Below are 18,712 nucleotides of genomic sequence, written 5' to 3'. Positions count from 1 at the left end.
TTTGGAAGATGAGATGGATGAGACAAGATCTCGGCAGGAGCTGAGGATGTCTCTGGTCCTTGGGAGAGGCCGGGGCAGGGGACAGAGACATGGATGCTGACATGGTCACGGGAGGAGAGAGAGGCCGTGGAGGGCATGCAGTGAGGTCACAACCTCGAGGAGCACCCAAGGGCCTACATTCCGGTGGTGAGGGAGGGAATGAGAAAGGAAAGCAGAGGAGGGAGGTCAGAGAGGAGGAGAGAAACGGTCAGGGCTCCAAGGGCCACATGAAGATACGGTTTGGTGAGGAGAAGAGTGGTTTGTGAAAGCAGCTCTAGCAGAGTGGTGGAAGCCAATGCACAGCTTCTAGCTGCCTCATCTTCTCCTGTCTTTGAAGCCTCGGCTTAGACATCACCAGCTCTAGGAAGCTTCTCCAAAGTCTCTCTCTGGGTGACGGGCCCTGGGTGCTCCCACAGCATCCTGGACCTGCCACTCCCCAGGGCGCTCGTTACACTGGGTGGGGAGGTTTGCAGTATCTCTTCTGCACTAGACCCTACATTACGAGGCAAAGGGTCTTGTCCATGCTGTCCCGTAGTGATCAACACGCGTCTGAGACAGATAACACAGAAGATCTGCAGGAAGGGAAGTGAGTGGGAGGGAGGGAGGAAAGAAGACTTAAATACAGCCCAGGCTCTGAGTTCTCCAGCCCAGAGGATGCTGCTCTTCAAGCTGCCGTCCTTACCCCTCCCCCATTCCCTTCCACCCTGCTCTCTGGCCTCATCTCCTTGGTCACCAGTTGCGCACCTCCACCCCCAATCCATCCTTCTCACCTGGCTCCTGTCACTTAGTCACTGTCAACCATCTCAGTGATATGTTTAAAAACACCCTAGATGTGTCCGTCAGCTGTGGGCCTTGCCAGTCCTTAGCTCTGCATGATTCTACTCCACCAGTCTTGCTCTAAATGCTGAGTATTGCTGGGGAAAAAGAAATGACAAGCCTCACACATTCATGAGCTCACAAATCTGATCTCAGCTGGGGCCCAGCTGCTTTTTGGTCATCCTTAGTTTCCTTTCAAATCGTCCTCGTCAAGGTCCTGTTCCAAAGCTTTTCTGTTCAGAGACTTCTGTTCAGAGGACTCGTTTTAATTCTGAGTGAAGTTCAAGGGCAATCTGTTGGGTTTTTGGAAACAACCTAAATGTCCATCAATAGATGAATGGATTAACAAAATGTGGAATACAATTCACCCTTAAAAAGGAAGGAAATTCTGACACATGCTACAATAAGAATGAACCTTTAGGACATTATGCTAAGTGAAATAAACCAGTCACAGACATACAAATACTATATGATTCCATTTATATGAGTGACCTAGAGGAGTCAAATTCAGAGACAGAACGTAAAATAATGATTACCAGGGAGTGGGGCAAGGGAGAATGGGGAGTTAGAGTTTAATGGGGATAGAATTTCAGTTTGGGAAGATGAAAAAGTTCTGGAGATGGATGGTGGTGAAGGCTGCACAACAATGTGAATGTACCTAATGGCTCTGAACTCTATACCTAAAAATGGTCAAGATGGTAAACACTGCATGTGTATCTTACCACAGGGGTCCCCAACCCCCAGGCCGCGGACCGGTACTGGTCTGCGGACTGTTAGGAACCGGTCCCTGGTGCCAAAAAGGTTGGGGACCACTGTTTTACCACATACAAATTTTTAAAAATCTCCTTAGAAAATATGAAGGTAACCACAAAGTTGAACGCCAATGGTTTATATATCCAAGTAGGCTAAAGAAAACCCCCATTTTGTAAAACCTTTCCATTGTGAATACGAGGGAATTACCTTATATCTGGGCAAATTTGTTAACCTTTGCTGAGAATTCTTTGAGTAGAAAGGTGGCTAGGTGACACTAATTTTGCACTCTGGTGAGTTTATAACCTGGTCGTCGGGTCCCATTTCTGCTTAGGGAGCTGCAAGAACCAGGTGCTGAACAAGAGTCCCCCGTGGAGACTTACACGTGGTGATTTCACACCAGGCTCCGAGCAGTAGCAATACCAGGGCCAAGAAGACACTCGGGGAAAAGCTCTCAACTCAGAGATGAACGTACTCCGTGTGCCGTCCACACGGGGGGATGGACTGATGGGCCGAACATGCTGACAGACTGATGGGGAGGGTACTAACCAGCACCAGATTGATGGGGCCAGGTACTGGGTTTCTGGGAAACGTGCTCTTCTGGACTGTTCGGTTCTTCTTTAAATGTCTATGCTTAGGGACTTCCCTGGCAGTGCAGCAGCTAAGAATCCGCCTGCCAATGCAGCGGACACAGGTTTGATCCCTGGTCCGGAAAGATCCCACATGCCGCGGAGCAACTAAGCCCGTGCACCACAACTACTGAGCCTGTGCTCTAGAGCCCGTGAGCCACAACTACTGAGCCAGTGCGCCACAACTACTGAAGCCCATGCGCCTAGAGCCTGTGCTCTGCAACAAGGGAAGCCACCACAATGAGAAGCCCGCGCACCGCAACAAAGAGTAGCCCCCGCTCGCCACATACTAGAGAAAGACCGCGCACAGCAACGAAGACCCAACACAGCCAAAAATAAAATAAATAAATTTATTTTAAAACTGTCTATGCTTAGCTAACTAATAAAGAGCCCCATCTTTATAATTTTGCAAACTATAGGGAGGATAACTGAGTGGGAAAGCACTCAACAGGTTGGTTAATCTGACTGTAGCCTAAATCTGGTTGGAAACCACCATGAAGACCAAAGTTATCACTGCCCACCTGGTGGCAGCAACCTACACGACAGACAAAGAACCTGAGAAGAAAGGCCTCCCTTGCAAATGACTTAACACCGAATTACTTAACTAGCTGCTTTGGGAGAACAACCAATGCTAAAGCTTAACATCTCTGCTTTATGAAAATATTTTAGTAAATGGTTTTCAAAATAAGATTTTAAATGCCTGAGTGTGCCAGAGTAACAGGGCTTATGTAGCATGGATTTAGACTGTTCTAAGTCTTCTCCCATCACTCAGCCAGTGCAACTCAAGCACCTTTCAATGCTATGAATTCCCAAGACAGACCCAACATCCGTGTAACTCTTCTGAATGTGTTTACTGATTATCCACTTCTAAACATCAGGACTAGACTATGTCTCCTGTTGGGTTTTTCTAAGCAATTTATACTCAATATTTTTGTTTGTTTGTTTTTTGGCTGCTTCATTGCTGCACGTGGGCTTTCTTTTAGTTGCAGCGAGCATGGGCTACTCTTCGTTGCAGTGCGCAGGCTTCTCATTGTGGTGGCTGTTCTTGTTGCGGAGCACAGGCTCTAGGTACGTGGGCTTCAGTAGTTGTGGCTCGCGGGCTCTAGAGTGCAGGCTCAGTAGTTGTGACACATGGGCTCAGCTGCTCCGCGGCATGTGGGATCTTCCCAGACGAGGGCTCGAACCCATGTCCCCTGCATTGGCAGATGGATTCTTAACCACCGTGCCACCAGGGAAGCCCTATACTCAATTCTTTTCCTGCAAATTAATTACTATTGCAGTAACTGTTTACTTTCATTTTTATTTTTTACTGAAGTATAATATACATATAGAAAACTGGACATATCTATTTATTTGAAAGTATACAGGCATAGCCTGGAGATACTGCAGGTTTATTTCCAGACCACCACAATAAAGCGAATATCTCAATCAGGCAAGTCACACGAATTTTTTGGTTTCCCAGTGCATATAAAAGTTATGCTTACACCATCCTGTAGTATTAAGTGTACAACTGCATTCTGTCTAAAAAAGAATCTACATACCTTAATTTAAAGAAACTTTACTGCTAAAAAATGCTAACCATCATCTGAGACTTCAGCGAGTCATAATCTTTTTGCAGTAGTAACGTCAAAGATCACTGCTCCCAGATCACCATCACACATGATAATAATGAAAAAGTCTGAAATATTGCAAGAATTACAAAATGTGACTCAGAGACACGAAGTGAGCAAATGTGGTTGGAATAATGACGCTAATAGACTTACTGGAGTCAGGGTTGCCCCAATTTGTAAAAGACACAATATCTGCGAAGCACAATAAAGTCAAGAGCAATAAAACAAGGTCTGCCTGTATTCCAGCAACTGGCTTTTAAGATGTGTTTCAGTCAGGATACATTCATCAAGCACCTATTCAGTGTTGGCAACAATGCAGACCCCTGATACTGCAAGGTTACAATCCAGTAATGGGACAAAAACATGCACATAAACACTGTTACCACAAGGAATAACGTGTGAAAAAGGCACAGACCGAGTGCCAAGGGAGCACAAAGGTGGGCAGGAACTCGAGTGAGACCTCAGGAACAGGGCAAGTTTCACTGAGGATGAAAGAACTAAATCTGGAAGAAGAGGAATTTGAAATGAATGTTATGGTGCTTTGCTAGGATGAGAGCAAACCTGTGGGTTTGTGTACATTCAGTTCTTTCTTCTCTTCAGCAAGATTTCTATCCAATTAAAAGGGAGACCTGCTACTTCTGGAGTTGAAGTGAAGGTCAAAGACTGCAGTGGCTGTTCCTGTGACTTCAAGGCAGGGACGCTGAGGTGTAATTTCATACCTTCTTTCATGAAAGAAGGAGGGGGCTTCCCTGGTGGCGCAGTGGTTGAGAGTCCGCCTGCTGATGCAGGGCACACGGGTTCGTGCCCCGGTACGGGAAGATCCTACATGCCGCGGAGCGGCTGGGCCCGTGAGCCATGGCCACTGAGCCTGCGCGTCCGGAGCCTGTGCTCCGCAATGGGAGAGGCCACAACAGTGAGAGGCCCACGTACCGCAAAAAAAAAAAAAAAAAAGATGAAAGAAGGAGGGGTTTTCCCTTTGGGGGTGAAGTATAGCTGGTTATTGTTCAGAAATATCACAAAGTATTTTACAGGAGATTACGGCCTATGTTTCTGCCTATGTTTCTGTCATTCACAAATCCTGGGCCGGAGGATACAAGCGACGCTGGAGCACAGACCAACCGAAGGTTCGAGATGAGGAAGTGCATTCGTGAACTCTTCAGTCTCTGATTTTCCTGTGCTGCATAATTGTGTGCTAGCTGAAGAAAGCCCACCTGGCTTCAAAGGCCAAAATATGAAAAGTTTACTGAGCCAAAATACCACCTAAATGTCTGGATGATTTAGTCCATCACTTTTCTTTCTTTTTTTTTTTTTCTTTTGCGGTACGCGGGCCTCTCACTGTTGTGGCTTCTCCCGTTTCGGAGCACAGGCTCCAGACGCGCAGGCTCAGCGGCCATGGCTCACGGGCCCAGCTGCTCCGCGGCATGTGGGATCTTCCCGGACCGGGGCACGAACCCCTGTCCCCTGCATCGGCAGGTGGACTCTGAACCACTGCGCCACCAGGGAAGCCCCATCACTTTTCTTTGAAGAAAACACCAAACACACACACAAAATAACAAGTACTCAAAATCATACTGTTTTTCAAAAAAGCAGCAAGAGAAACAAAAATCTTTTTCTCCTAATCTCTTATCCCAGCTCCCTCCCCAGAGGTTACAACCTGGGGCACATGCTTCCTCTGTCCTTACTGACAGCCACACTCGCAACCTATAGAGAGATGTTGTTTAGCCCCAAACCATACTAGTCTACTGGTTTATTTGTTTAACAATATATTCTGAGTATCTTTTAAGGTCAGTGGTCTCTCCTCTTTTCAATGGCTTAATAGTATTACACGTGTCAAAGTACCAAAATTCATTCAACCACTTCCTACCTATGTGCATGTAAGATACCCACAACTCTCCTCTGTTTCAAACACCCTCTGCTGTGATGTCTGTGAGATCAAGTCCTTAAAGCGGGACCACTGGATCAATGGGTAACAGATGGCTGCCAAATAATTTCCTGAAAGTTGTTATCAATTTATACTCTCAAACGTGTATAAGGGCAGCTACACCCTGAAACCCACACCAACAGGAACTTTAAGTGAAATTCTAGCCCACCTGTGAAATTCAAAGGCATTACAGCCCACAGGGCACTGAACAATAATGAGAACAGAAGCCTAGGTCAATTAGAGCAGATAAAGTAAAGGACCCATGCAATTTAATGATTAATAAACAAACTTCTTTTTATGCTGCTCTCAGGGAAATAACTACTAAGTGCTAGGAAGCAGGCATTTTTGCCCTTTAGCTTGTACCTGTCTTACCACATTTTCTTTTGACTCAGTCCCAAAGTAGAAATAAGTCAAAGACACAGACATGAATAGACGCTATCAAATTAGAGTACTATGATTTTTCTTTTAAAATTTCATTTCAGGAAAGCAATCTACAGATTCAAAACAATCCCTATCAAACTACCAATGGCATTTTTCACAGAACTAGGACAACAAATTTCACAATTTGTATGGAAACACCAAAGACCCCAAATAGCCAAAGCAATCTTGAGAAAGAAAAATGGGGCTGGAGGAATCAGGCTCCCTGACTTCAGACTATACTACAAAACTACAGTCATCAAGACAGTATGGTACTGGCACAAAAACAGAAATATAGATCGGTGGAACAGGATAGAAAGCCCAGAGATAAACCCATGCACATATGGTCACCTTATCTTTGATAAAGGAGGCAAGAATATACAATGGAGAAAAGACAGCCTCTTCAATAAGTGGTGCTGGGAAAACTGGACAGATACATCTAAAAGAATGAAATTAGAACACTCCCTAACACCATACACAAAAATAAACTCAAAATGGATTAAAGACCTAAATGTAAGGCCAGACACTATCAAACTCTTAGAGGAAAACGTAGGCAGAACACTCTATGACATAAATCACAGCAAGATCCTTTTTGACCGACCTCCTAGAGAAATGGAAATAAAAACAAAAATAAACAAATGGGACCTAATGAAACTTAAAAACTTTTGCACAGCAAAGGAAACCATAAACAAGATGAAAAGACAACCCTCAGAATGGGAGAAAATATTTGCAAACGAAGCAACTGACAAAGGATTAATCTCCAAAATATACAAGCGGCTCATGCAGCTCAATGTCAAAAAATCAAACAGGACTTCCCTGGTGGCACAGTGGTTAAGAATCCACCTGCCGGGCTTCCCAGGTGGCGCGGTGGTTGAGAGTCCGCCTGCCGATGCAGGGTAGTGGGGGTTCGTGCCCCGGTCTGGGAGGATCCCACGTGCCGCGGAGCAGCTGGGCCCGTGAGCCATGGCCGCTGAGCCTGCGCGTCCGGAGCCTGTGCTCCGCAGCGGGAGTGGCCGCAGCGGTGGGAGGCCCGCGTACGGCAAAAAAAAAAAAAAAAAAAAAAGAATCCACCTGCCAATGCAGGACACACGGGTTCGGGCCCTGGTCCGGGAAGATCCCACATGCCGCAGAGCAACTAAGCCATGCGCCACAACTACTGAAGCCCGCACACCCCAGAGCCCTGCTCCACAACAAGAGAAGCCACAACATTGAGAAGCCCATGCACCACAACGAAGAGTAACCCCTGCTCGCCACAACTAGAGAAAGCCCTGTGCAGCAACGAAGACCCAACACAGACAAAACTAAATTAATTAACTGAAAAAAAACCAAACAAACAACCCAATCTGAAAATGGGCAGAAGACTTAAATAGACAGTTCTCCAAAGAAGCTATACAGATTGCCAACAAACACATGAAAGAATGCTCAACACCACTAATCATTAGAGAAATGCAAATTAGAGCTACAGTGAGGTATCACCTCACACTGGTCAGAATGGCCATCATCAAAAAATCTAGAAACAGTAAATGCCGGTGAGAGTGTGGAGAAAAGGGAACCCTCTTGCACTGTTGGTGGGAATGTAAATTGATGCAGCCACTATGGAGAACAGTATGGAGGTTCCTTAAAAAACTAAAAATAGAACTACCATAGGACCCAGCAATCCCACTACTGGGCATATACCCTGAGAAAACCATAATTCAAAAAGACTCATGGGGCTTCCCTAGTGGCACAGTGGTTGAGAGTCCGCCTGCCGATGCACGGCACACGGGTTCATGCCCCGGTCTGGGAAGATCCCACATGCCGCGGAGCGGCTGGGCCTGTGAGCCATGGCCGCTGAGCCTGCGCGTCCGGAGCCTGTGCTCGGCAGTGGGAGAGGCCACAACAGTGAGAGGCCCGCATACCGCAAAAAAACAAAACAAAACAAAACAAAAACTCATGTACCACAATGTTCACTGCAGCACTATTTACAATTGCCAGAACACGGAAGCAACCTAAGTGTCCATCGACAGATGAATGGATAAAGAAGATGTGGCACATATACAATGGAATATTACTCAGCCATAAAAAGAAATAAACTGAGTTATTTGTAGTGAGGTGGATGGACCTAGAGTCTGTCATACAGAGTGAAGTAAGTCAAAGAGAAAAACAAATACCATATGCTAACACACATATGTGGAATCTAAAAAAAGAATTAAAAAAAGATTCTGAAGAACCTAGGGTCAGGACAGGAATAAAGACACAGACGTAGAGAATGGACTTGAGGACACGGGGAGGGGGATGGGTAAGCTGGAACAAAGTGAGACAGTAGTACTGACATATATACACTACCAAACGTAAAAGAGATAGCTAGTGGGAAGTAGTCGCATAGCACAGGGAAATCAGCTTAGTGCTTTGCGACCACCTAGACGGGTGGGATAGGGAGGGTGGGAGGGAGATGCAAGAGGGAGGGGATATGGAGATATACGTATACATATAGCTGATTCACTTTATTATACAGCAGCAACTAACACAACACGGTAAAGCAATTATACTCCAATAAAGATGTTAAAAAGAAAAAATAAATAAAATTTCATTTCTGGGAAGTTCATTATAGAAAAAAAGGACTCAAGGTCCTGAAATGATGACTGTGGTTGGGTGGCATGAATTTGTAGTGGGAAGAGCAGTTTGCGTTTCATCATTTTCTCCAGGAATCAAAAACAGAGAAAGGAGGAGGTCCTAGTCCACCTAACCTACGGCTGGGCAAGACAGTGTCCACCCAGAATCAGCAAGAGCATCACCAAAATGCCTGATGAGTGGAGGCTGTTAGCAGCGAAACTTATGGGCAGAGGGAGTGAGGGGGAGGAAGAAAGAAAACAGACCCGGTTAGGTCTCCGATGTGGGAGGGACTGTCCCCAGGGATAAGATGTGATGGTTCCACGTATGGCAGAGCACAGTGAGAAGGCAGGCAGGTCACTGGAAGATACAGCCCAGAATAAATAAATGTAGGCTAGAAAAAGTAAGGTGACACAACTTGAGGTAGTTAAATACCAAATGGGAGATAGAATCAGATCATTACCTGTTTTAGGCAAACTTGTCTAAGGTATTAAAAGGCAGGAAGAAAAGATCCACAGCTCTTAAAGACCCTAGTCAAGCTCACCTGGTATTATTCACGTAATTTTCACTTTCTAATGGTCAGTGCATCTATTCATTGATTCTAACGTAGCACCTTCCATCACCGTGTTAGAGGAGAGATAGTCAACTCTGTAGGCTGATGGGAAGGTAGATAAATGAAGCACAAAGGGAACAGGGAGACTAAGGAGCACAAGGCAAGAGAGATTAGAGACTGAAATTCATAGAATCGAACAGGTGATTCCCATTCTAGCAAAACCAACCCCTTGAAATTCCTTCTCCCTCCTCTAAATGCCCAGACAGCTCTGTCTCAAGAACCAACCTTCTGACAGCCTGTTTAAAGAAAGTGCAGCCTGTTTGGACTGGGAGATGGTGATTGCAAGGCTAAAGGGAGTCCCTCTCACCAGAGTTAAAAATACCAAGTGTAAGGAAATTCCCTGGCTGTCCTAATGCACTTCCATTGCAGGGGGCCCGGGTTCGATCCCTGGTCGGGGAGCTAAGACCCTGCAAGCTGCATGGCACAGCCAAAAAATAAATAAAATAAAATAAAGGAACTTAATAAAATCCAGATCAATAATGTAAAATTCACAATGTTTGCCATGCAATAAAAAATTAATAAACATACAAAGGAGGAAAATCTGATTAATAACTAGGAGAAAATACGTCAATAAAAAAAAAGAAACCCTTAAAAATACCAAGTGCAGGTTCTGGGCAAAGTTCTCTAGTTTTATCTGGTTCCTCATCTCTAAACTTCACATCAGGGGCGAAGTAAGGAATGACCAAGTATTTCCTAAAAGCAGAACAATCTGACTTTCCCTTAGAGAACAAACGAAAGGACTCGCCAATCTATCAAACAGATCTTGTTGGAGCTTGAAAGGATTGCTGCACATCCAGAAGGGCAGGTAGGGGCCTGCTGGGCTGACTCAGAAGATACCATCTACGGCAAGTGCTGGTGGGGTCCATTCCCTGTCATTAAAACACACGGACCTGCTTCGGGTTTGCAGATGGTCTCTGCCAAGGCAATGAGGCTGCTGGATGGGATTCTGCCACCCACCTCTCAGTCCACTTTAAAGACAGGAGCAACCCCTCCACTTACCAATTTTGTTCCAGGAGTGTTTACCCTAGCGCTAGTCTGCCAGACTGACAGCACTGAGAACTGTGGAAAAGCCTGTCTCCCTAGATTTAGGCCAGGCAAGAGGCTCAGCAGCCACTGGTAACACCAAGTGCTACCGATTCAGAAATGCTAGGCATGAGGGGGTGGATGGGGGTGGAGGGATGATGGACAAGGCCCCAGGTCCCAACTCAGCCTCTCAACCACTGGCTCAGGTCCCCTCTGTGAAACAACATGATTTCTATGGTCCCCTTCAGTTCTAAAGATGCCAAGTTGTCAATTTGAGCATCTGGGCCCAAACCCACTTTCTAAATGGTCAGGATTAGCAATGCCAAGCCTCCCCGCTGATTTAGTACCAGGAGGCACCAAGCTCAGGAGATAAGGTAGAATATAGACAGGGCTCCGGCCTCTGTCAGAACAGAGGGTGTGCGGGAGAGCTGGGAGGAAGGTGAGAGCCCAGAGGGTATGTGAAGGGCCAAGGCTACAGGGGAGAGACCCGCCTGAGATACAAAATATGTGTCCTTGGAAATAAAAGACTTCTGTTTCTTTGGTGAATAAATAAGATACAAAATTAATCTCTTGGGCCGCTACTTTAGCATCAGTTGTTAAAGCCACTTTTCTGTCTTGGCTATCCTATTATACTTTGTATAATACTATCAACGGACCAGCATGCTTGGAGTTTCTGTGGTTTAAAACTGGATGTATGTCCCCTGCCCGCCATTTACTCTGGGTAATATAATGTGGAACTTTAAAAGGCTTGTTTAATTTCGAAGACATCAATTAGCTGTTGATAGGCTTTCGATAGATAAGACAACACGTTTTTTAAAATTTGGTCGTATTTATGACTAGGAATTGACTTTGAGTCCTTACAGCTTGCTTAGTGGAAGAACAAACGGTCAGTGTGGCCTATTAGGTCTAGCCTGGAAATGGAGATGTAGTCTAAGGAAATATATAGCCTTATACGGTGGGGACGGACACTTGGACCTCCACCATAGCAGTACTGAGGACAGTAAAACAGTTGAAACAATCTCAAAGTCCCATAACTGGGAAACTCAAGTAACTCTATGACATAGAATATAACAGGATAGGGGATGGGATGTTTTCCCACTGTCTTAAGAGTTTTAACTGGGGCCCCAAGCTCAGGACAATGGTATGCATACACCCCACGGAGAGGTCCCAGGTAAACCCCAAAGGACCAGCTGAGAAGGGCCAAGAATAGTGGTATGAGCCCCACCCTCAGCTTATAGAAGAGGAAGAGATTTCTCTGAAGGACTCAGTGGAAGAAGTGAGAGCGGGGGCTGCTTTCCTTCCTCTGCCCATAAGGAGGAAGGGGCAGCTCTCAGCTCCACCCCCCAAGCCAAGTGAAGGGGGCCTCAAGGTCACCACTTGTTGGGGGTGCATGCCAGAAGGGGAGACGGCCTGTCACTCCTTAGCCTGATGCTTGTTGATGTGTAGATACCCACAGTGCCAAACCCTCTGCCACTGGGAGACACTACCCTGTGTGTATGAGGAGAGAGCAGCCAGCTGGAGCTCTCCTGACGGTCGGACAGTGGGCTGAGCTTGCCACTGCCGAGTGGACCAGAGCCATCGCCATCTTGAAAGGACCCTGTCCAAGGTAAGAGGTGCAGGAGGTAGGCCTGGGAGAGAAGGAGCTGGGGCTAGCTGTTGGGGGCAGCTGTGAACATTCAGCTGGGAATGCTTTGCCTGTATCAGGTAATTGCAGTGTTGAATTCCCACCTGCTGGGGAAGGGGAGGAGAACCAAGGTCACCTGCCCCTCTTTCGGGCCTCCACATTTCAGATCAGGCCTGAGTTGGAGGTGAAGAGAAAGGCTTTGAACTTGGATGAGAGATTTAACTACTGTATGGAGTTCATTTAAGAGCTTAAAAAAAGATGAACTCACTTTTTCCCCACTGCCCAGATAAGCTATTTTCTTATTTTTCGACAGTGGCCCCACTATGCACCTGGTCACCAGCTGGAACTCTCTGAAGCAGATCTCCAACCCTCCCTTCTCTTCGTTCCAAGTCCTGTCAGACACTGAATCCCTGACATCTCTCCCTCAAAATGTGTTATGTCTTGGTTCTTTTTTTTCTTTTTTTTCCAAGCATTTTTAGGGGTTGAATGGTGTCCCTCCAAAGACGCACACTGGAGTCCAAACCCCCAGTACCTCAGAGTGAGACTGTATTTGGAGAGAGGCTCTTTACAAAGGTGATCAAGTTAAATGAGGCCACGAGAGTGGGCGCTAAACCAATGTGACTGGTGTCCTTAGAAAAAGGGGAAATTTGCACAGAGACAGGCACACGCAGAGGGATGATGTGAAGAGACACAGGGAGCAGACGGCCATCTACACACCCAGGAGAGTAACATGGCACAGATCTTTTCCTCACGGCCCCCGGGAGGAACCAACCCTGCCCACACCTTGATTTCAGACTCACAGGCTCCACACTGTGAAACAATGCATTTCTGTTGCTTACGGCACCCTCTGCGTGGTGCTTCGTTACAGCAGAGTGAACACTAACCCCTTGGAATTACAATCCCCGCTCTTCATTCTTTTTTTTTTTTTTAACATCTTTATTGGGGTATAATTGCTTTACAATGGTGTGTTAGTTTCTGCTTTATAACAAAGTGAATCAGTTATACATATACATATGTTCCCACATCTCTTCCCTCTTGCGTCTCCCTCCCTCCCACCCTCCCTATCCCACCCCTCCAGGCGGTCACAGAGCACCGAGCCGATATCCCCATTCTTCCTTCCACAGCTGCACTGGGGCCCCTGGGATGAGCTTCCTATAACAGGCACTTGGGGTCTCCCGGCCTCAGTCTTTCTTCCTACCCATCCCCTTGACGAGCCACTACAAGGATAACCTTTCTAAGACTCTCTTTTTATCCCATCATTTCCCAGGGCCTGGAAGATGAAGCCCGTACTTCCAACGTGGCCCTCAAGACTCCTCTAGAGCAGCACCTCCCTCGGTGGCAGTTAGAGAAAACGCTGACTGTTGGGGGACAGGTATGCTGGGGTGGGAGAAACAAGCCTTTCTCTGATCAAAGAAGCTTCCTTACCTGTTGAATGACCTCAGTAAATGTCTTCTCTCTGTCTTTTCCCTCTGTTTCTGTGCTGAGACTCTCTGAGAACCTAAGGGAGACTCTCTTAGCTTAAACATTCCGACTCAGCTTTCCTTGCCGGAGATTTAAAAACGCCCAATTTCACTGAAAGCTCTAAGTGTGTATCACTGTCCCCCCAGCACCTAGGAGAGTAGTGGTGAGACATTCTTGGACTCAAATGCTGGATGGATGGATGGATGGATGGATGGATGGATGGGTCATCATCTATCCACTTGCAGTCTATTTCCAATTTATCAAGCACTGTCATACCACCACCTAGTTCACGAAGGCCTATGGCCTCCCTGCTGTATGAACAGAACAAACTCTTTAGTCCCCTAATATCCTGGCTGGATTTCTTTTTATTTATTTAAAATTTTATTTTATATTGGAGTATAGTTGATTAACAGTGTTGTGTTAGTTTCAGGTGTACAGCAAAATGATTCAGTTATACATATATATGTACCTATTCTTTTTCAAATTCTTTTCCCATTTAGGTTATTATAGAATACTGAGCAGAGTACCCTGCACTATACAGTAGGTCCTTGTTGATTATCTATTTTAAATATAGTAGAGTGTATAGTCAATCCCACTTCGATGGATTTCTTCCCTTCCTGCCCCATCCAAATGTCATCATTCAAGGCACAATTCAAATTTGACATCAACTAATTCAACTTCTTGCCTTTACATCTAAAAAAGAAGTTTCCATCTTTCCCCTTCTTCTAGTCTTGCCTCTGAAAAAGAGCTGAGGTTCTTACTTTTAAAATGCTAACTCATCTCTCTGTACCTTTGATAACTTTATTTATCTAACATAGGGGCACATATATCTCACCTTCCAGATTACAAATTCCTTGAGGGAAATCAATGTGCTGTGTCTTCTCCACAAGATATTGCTAAGGATGTTATCAATAAACAGTTGCTAAGAAAATTAATCCTACCTTCCACAGTGAAAACAAATCCCATTAATTATTCCACTTCTCTTTCTTCTCCCTCTTAATTTTTAATCTCTCCACTCCTGGTGATAACTTATCCTTTAAAATCTGTTGTTTCCCAACCTTAAAAAAAGAAGCTTTTCCTGTATCTTCCAACACCTTCAAATAAAAGTTTACTATTTTTTCCTTGCTACCTTAATGAATTTGACAGAACTACATAAACTTTCTTATCACCCACTCACTCATTCAGCCTTTTGCAATTATGTTTTTGTCCCTATGATCGAGTTCCTTCCTGAAAGGTCCCAGTAACGTCTGAAAGGACAAATCCAAAGGTGTCTTTGTAGGCTCGCCCTTGACCACAGGATGATGTTGACGGCCTTTTCCTTGGCACGTGAAGCAATGCCCAATCCTGGCCTTTTTCTCTCTTTACTCAACATGTATTTATTGAGACTTTACTAAGTGCTAGGGATGGAGGATACACTTACAAGCCAAAAAACACAGCAGTCCCTGCCCTCGTGGGGAGAGACAATGAAGCCATCAGCAAACATGTAACTGTAAACTGGGAAAGTGCCGAAAAGGAAAGTACAGATGCCTCGACCACTGACAGTGTTCTTCTCTGGCCACTCCTCTGTCTGCCTCTGAGCTCCTTTTCTTCCTCTGGCCTCCAGATTGTTCTTCACGGCTCCATCCTGGGCTCTCCTCTCTGCTTTTGCACAAGGACTCTCTCATCGACAGTCCCATCCTCCCCTTGGGCTTCAAGTGTAACCTCCTGATGCAGGAATCCTAAACCAACTCCCAATGCAGCCCTTCCTATCACACATCTCACATACCCCAAACTCTATAGACCATTATCTCCTTTTTCCACAGCCCACAAACAACTCTCAATCCTAAAAACACACAAATCTTATCGTCCTCCTGAATTCTCTATTGATATTGTTAGTAGCATCCCTCTCCCAATCACAGGCCTAAGACCTGGTCTCATCTTCTCTCCAGTCTCCCAGGGTCCCAGATACAGTCATGGGACCATCCCTTAAAACCACCAATACCTCCATCTGCCTCTCTCTGGCATTCAAGGCTCTGGGACCCCAGATCCAACAGATCTTCCAGCCTCACTGCCTACAATCTCCCAATACTTCAGCTCCAGGCAAAGTATTTGTCCCAGACTCTTCTCAGAGCCTTTGCGTACAGCATTCCTTCTACCAGGAGTGCTCTCACCCTGCCCTCAGACACACATCCTCGAATCTATTTCTGTTATCAATAAATATCAGAGGTGACAGTATCATGCAGCCATTCAGACGGATGGTAAGGCCATGCAGCAAACTGGATGAAATGTTTGTGAGATAGTATTATATAACAAAAGCAAGATATAAAATTGTCTGCAGTTTTATAATTATCCTTATGAAAAAACTGTATAAGTGAATACATCAAAATGACAAAAACAGAGTATTAGAGTGGTGCGATTTTGGATGAATATTTTTTGTTTTTCTAGATTCTAAATTCCATTTAGTGTGGTTTTTAAAATACATATATACTTCAAAATAGTTTTAGATTTACAGAAAATTTGAGAAGATAGTATAGAGCATTCCTGTACACCCTACACCAGTTTCCCTTATTACCAACACCATAAATTAGTATCACACTAATAATACCATATCATACCAATAACTTAATGTGGTTTTTAAACCTTAAAAAAAAATTACAGTTTGGTAAAACCAAAAAAACAGTATAAATAGAAGAAAATGTCATTTTTTTCATAACTTCTAACTCCAACTTAGCATCCTAATATTTACTGTTTTTCTTACTACCTCAGTTTCCTCTTGGCATGGATCCTTGGCTACAAACTGGAACAAATTTTGCTTTACTATAATTTGCCATACATGTGTGCCTGTAGTTAAAGTAGTTAAAATTTTATTGTTTGACAAAGGTTCTGGGAAACATTTTCTATAACATAAAGAACCGTGAGGGTGAAAGAGACTCTTCGCTCCCAATGCAGGGGGCCCGGTTCAATCCCTGGTTAGGGAGCTGGATCCCGCATGCATGCTGCAACTAGGAATTTGCATGCCACAACTAAGGAGCCCAGCTGCCACAACTAAGGAGCCCAGCTGCCACAACTAAGACCCAGCGCAACCAAATAAATACATAAATAAATATTTTTAAAAAAAAGAACCATGAAAAACTTTTAAACAGCTGAACCATATCCACATTTAGAATCTAATGCTGTGTACACTGCTTCTCCAGGTCTGGAAGCTCTGCCTGGGGTCTGCCTCCCCCCACTCCCCCTGGTATATTTCATGTCCAAGAATACCCGGTCTCAGAACATAGGCTCGACAAGTACCAGCTGTAACAAACTGTAGAAGTAGGATAGCTCTAACAGATGGGGTATTGATTTTAAATTACTAAAAGTAAAGGGTCCTTTATGAAATTTTATGACATGTCAGATTTCCATTTTGATGCCAGGACACCACAATGTTTTTCCGTGGCATCATTCAAAAAAGGTGGCTAAAATTAAGTCTTCAGTGAAGTGGATTTTAGTTTTTAAATTATAAAAATCAATGAAACGGTAAATGGTAATATTCTAAAGAATGTATTTTCAACTTGCTTTTAATGTCTGAGCTATAGAAAATGAAGTGTGGGGATGTTTTTGTTTTTGTTTTTTTTAAACGTTTCTCCCCTAGTGAGTTTTCTTTGTTCTAACTGCCAAGTTGGTTTCAAAGACTCTTTCTGGATATCTAGCAGTTAGAACAAATCCTATAGATTATGCAAAGAAATAACCAACTGCAGTAGGTAGGTACAGTGCTACTTTTTATAAGAATGTAAGACACCCTGTTTTAAAACAGAACTTAAATAAAAATCTCAAATAGGTTTTTCCCGCTTTCTTTAGCTGATAAATCTTTTCCCATCTTTAAAGACAGTCTACTTGATAAAGCCAGAACTGTAACACTGAAATCAGAAAAAATACTGAACAGTGTCCTAATGCATATTCTGTACCTAATCTTAAATGATTTTGGAAAATCACTAAAACTAAACAAACAACGTAACATTTTTGTATCTTCAAAGGAGTCTGTATTGTGTTGCAAAAAATGTGGGGAGCAAAACTTTATTAAATAAATTAAGGATTTCAAGAAAGGAAAAATTTATACTTTAAGTTCACTAAAATAGCTCAAATTCAGTCAATATCAAAGTCAATCACTAGACTGTAATTCCAAGAAAAATGCTGAGTATCAGGATTAATAAATAAGAAAATAATATTCTCAGTGGGCGACTGAAGACCCCCAAATCAAAGTTAAAAGTAGCACCACTGGGCTTCCCTGGTGGCGCAGTGGTTGAGAGTCCGCCTGCCGATTCAGGGGACATGGGTTCTTGCCCGGGTCCAGGAAGATCCCACACGCCGCGGAGCGGCTGGGCCTGTGAGCCATGGCCGCTGAGCCTGCGCGTCCGGAGCCTGTGCTCCGCAGCGGGAGAGGCCACGACAGTGAGAGGCCCGCGTACCACAAAAAAAAAAAAAAAAAAAAAAGCACCACTGACGATTTTCAAGAGAATCGTGTTTATGATTAAAATTGCTTGTTTTATCAACTATTGTATAACTCTGCTTTACTAAAAAAGTGATTTGATTATCCAAGAATATCACTATTAATGATTACTGACTGATGTTTTAAAAGGAAGACTAAACAAAGCTTCAAATTTGTCTTGCTAAAAATTAACTTGGTATCAATATTATAAAGAGAACAGGACCCAACCAGTCTATCTTCAGGCAAGACATCCTTTTTGAGACATGTAGTGTTCTAACTATAGTTTAACAGATGTGAGGTATTGTGCAGTTTTGCTAATGAGCTTTGAGTGAGTAAACAGAGACAGGCTGGAAAGTACAAGTAGTAACTGAAGCACACGGTGACCCCAGGAAGCTTCTGGAAGGATGTACCTCAAAAGGTGAACAATGGAATGTGACAAGCGATTCTCAACCTTTTGGTACATTTTTGTTGTATCTAAAGTTTAAAATAACAGTCTTTTATAATCAGAAAACAATAGATGTATTTTGGAAAAGGACAATTAAAATAATATGTTAAAATTTGACATCTGATATCTGAACAAAGTAAAAGTTTTATAAAACATTACAAAAATGTTTTTAAACTACCCAGTTTTGTTGAGGCTTCTTTAAAAAGTTCCTATCCACAGCATACCAACTACACACGAAAGAAAGCAACTCTCTAACTCAGTTACACTGATGGGTTTTGGCATCTGGATAAGTATTTACTTCCAAAAAATGGATTAAAGCTACCTCAGTTAC

The 18,712-nt window shown here is 44.1% G+C and overlaps 1 protein-coding gene across 3 annotated transcripts in view; it reads right to left on the bottom strand.

The window, feature by feature from the left end:
• EDARADD (EDAR associated via death domain) overlaps window positions 1–18,712 on the bottom strand; it is a 56,896-nt gene that overhangs the window by 18,461 nt on the left and 19,723 nt on the right. The gene's annotated exons all lie outside the window — the stretch shown is intronic.

Source organism: Orcinus orca, chromosome 14 (assembly GCF_937001465.1).
Source record: "Orcinus orca chromosome 14, mOrcOrc1.1, whole genome shotgun sequence".
Classification (NCBI taxonomy): domain Eukaryota; kingdom Metazoa; phylum Chordata; class Mammalia; order Artiodactyla; family Delphinidae; genus Orcinus; species Orcinus orca.
This window is presented reverse-complemented; position numbering and strand designations above follow the sequence as displayed.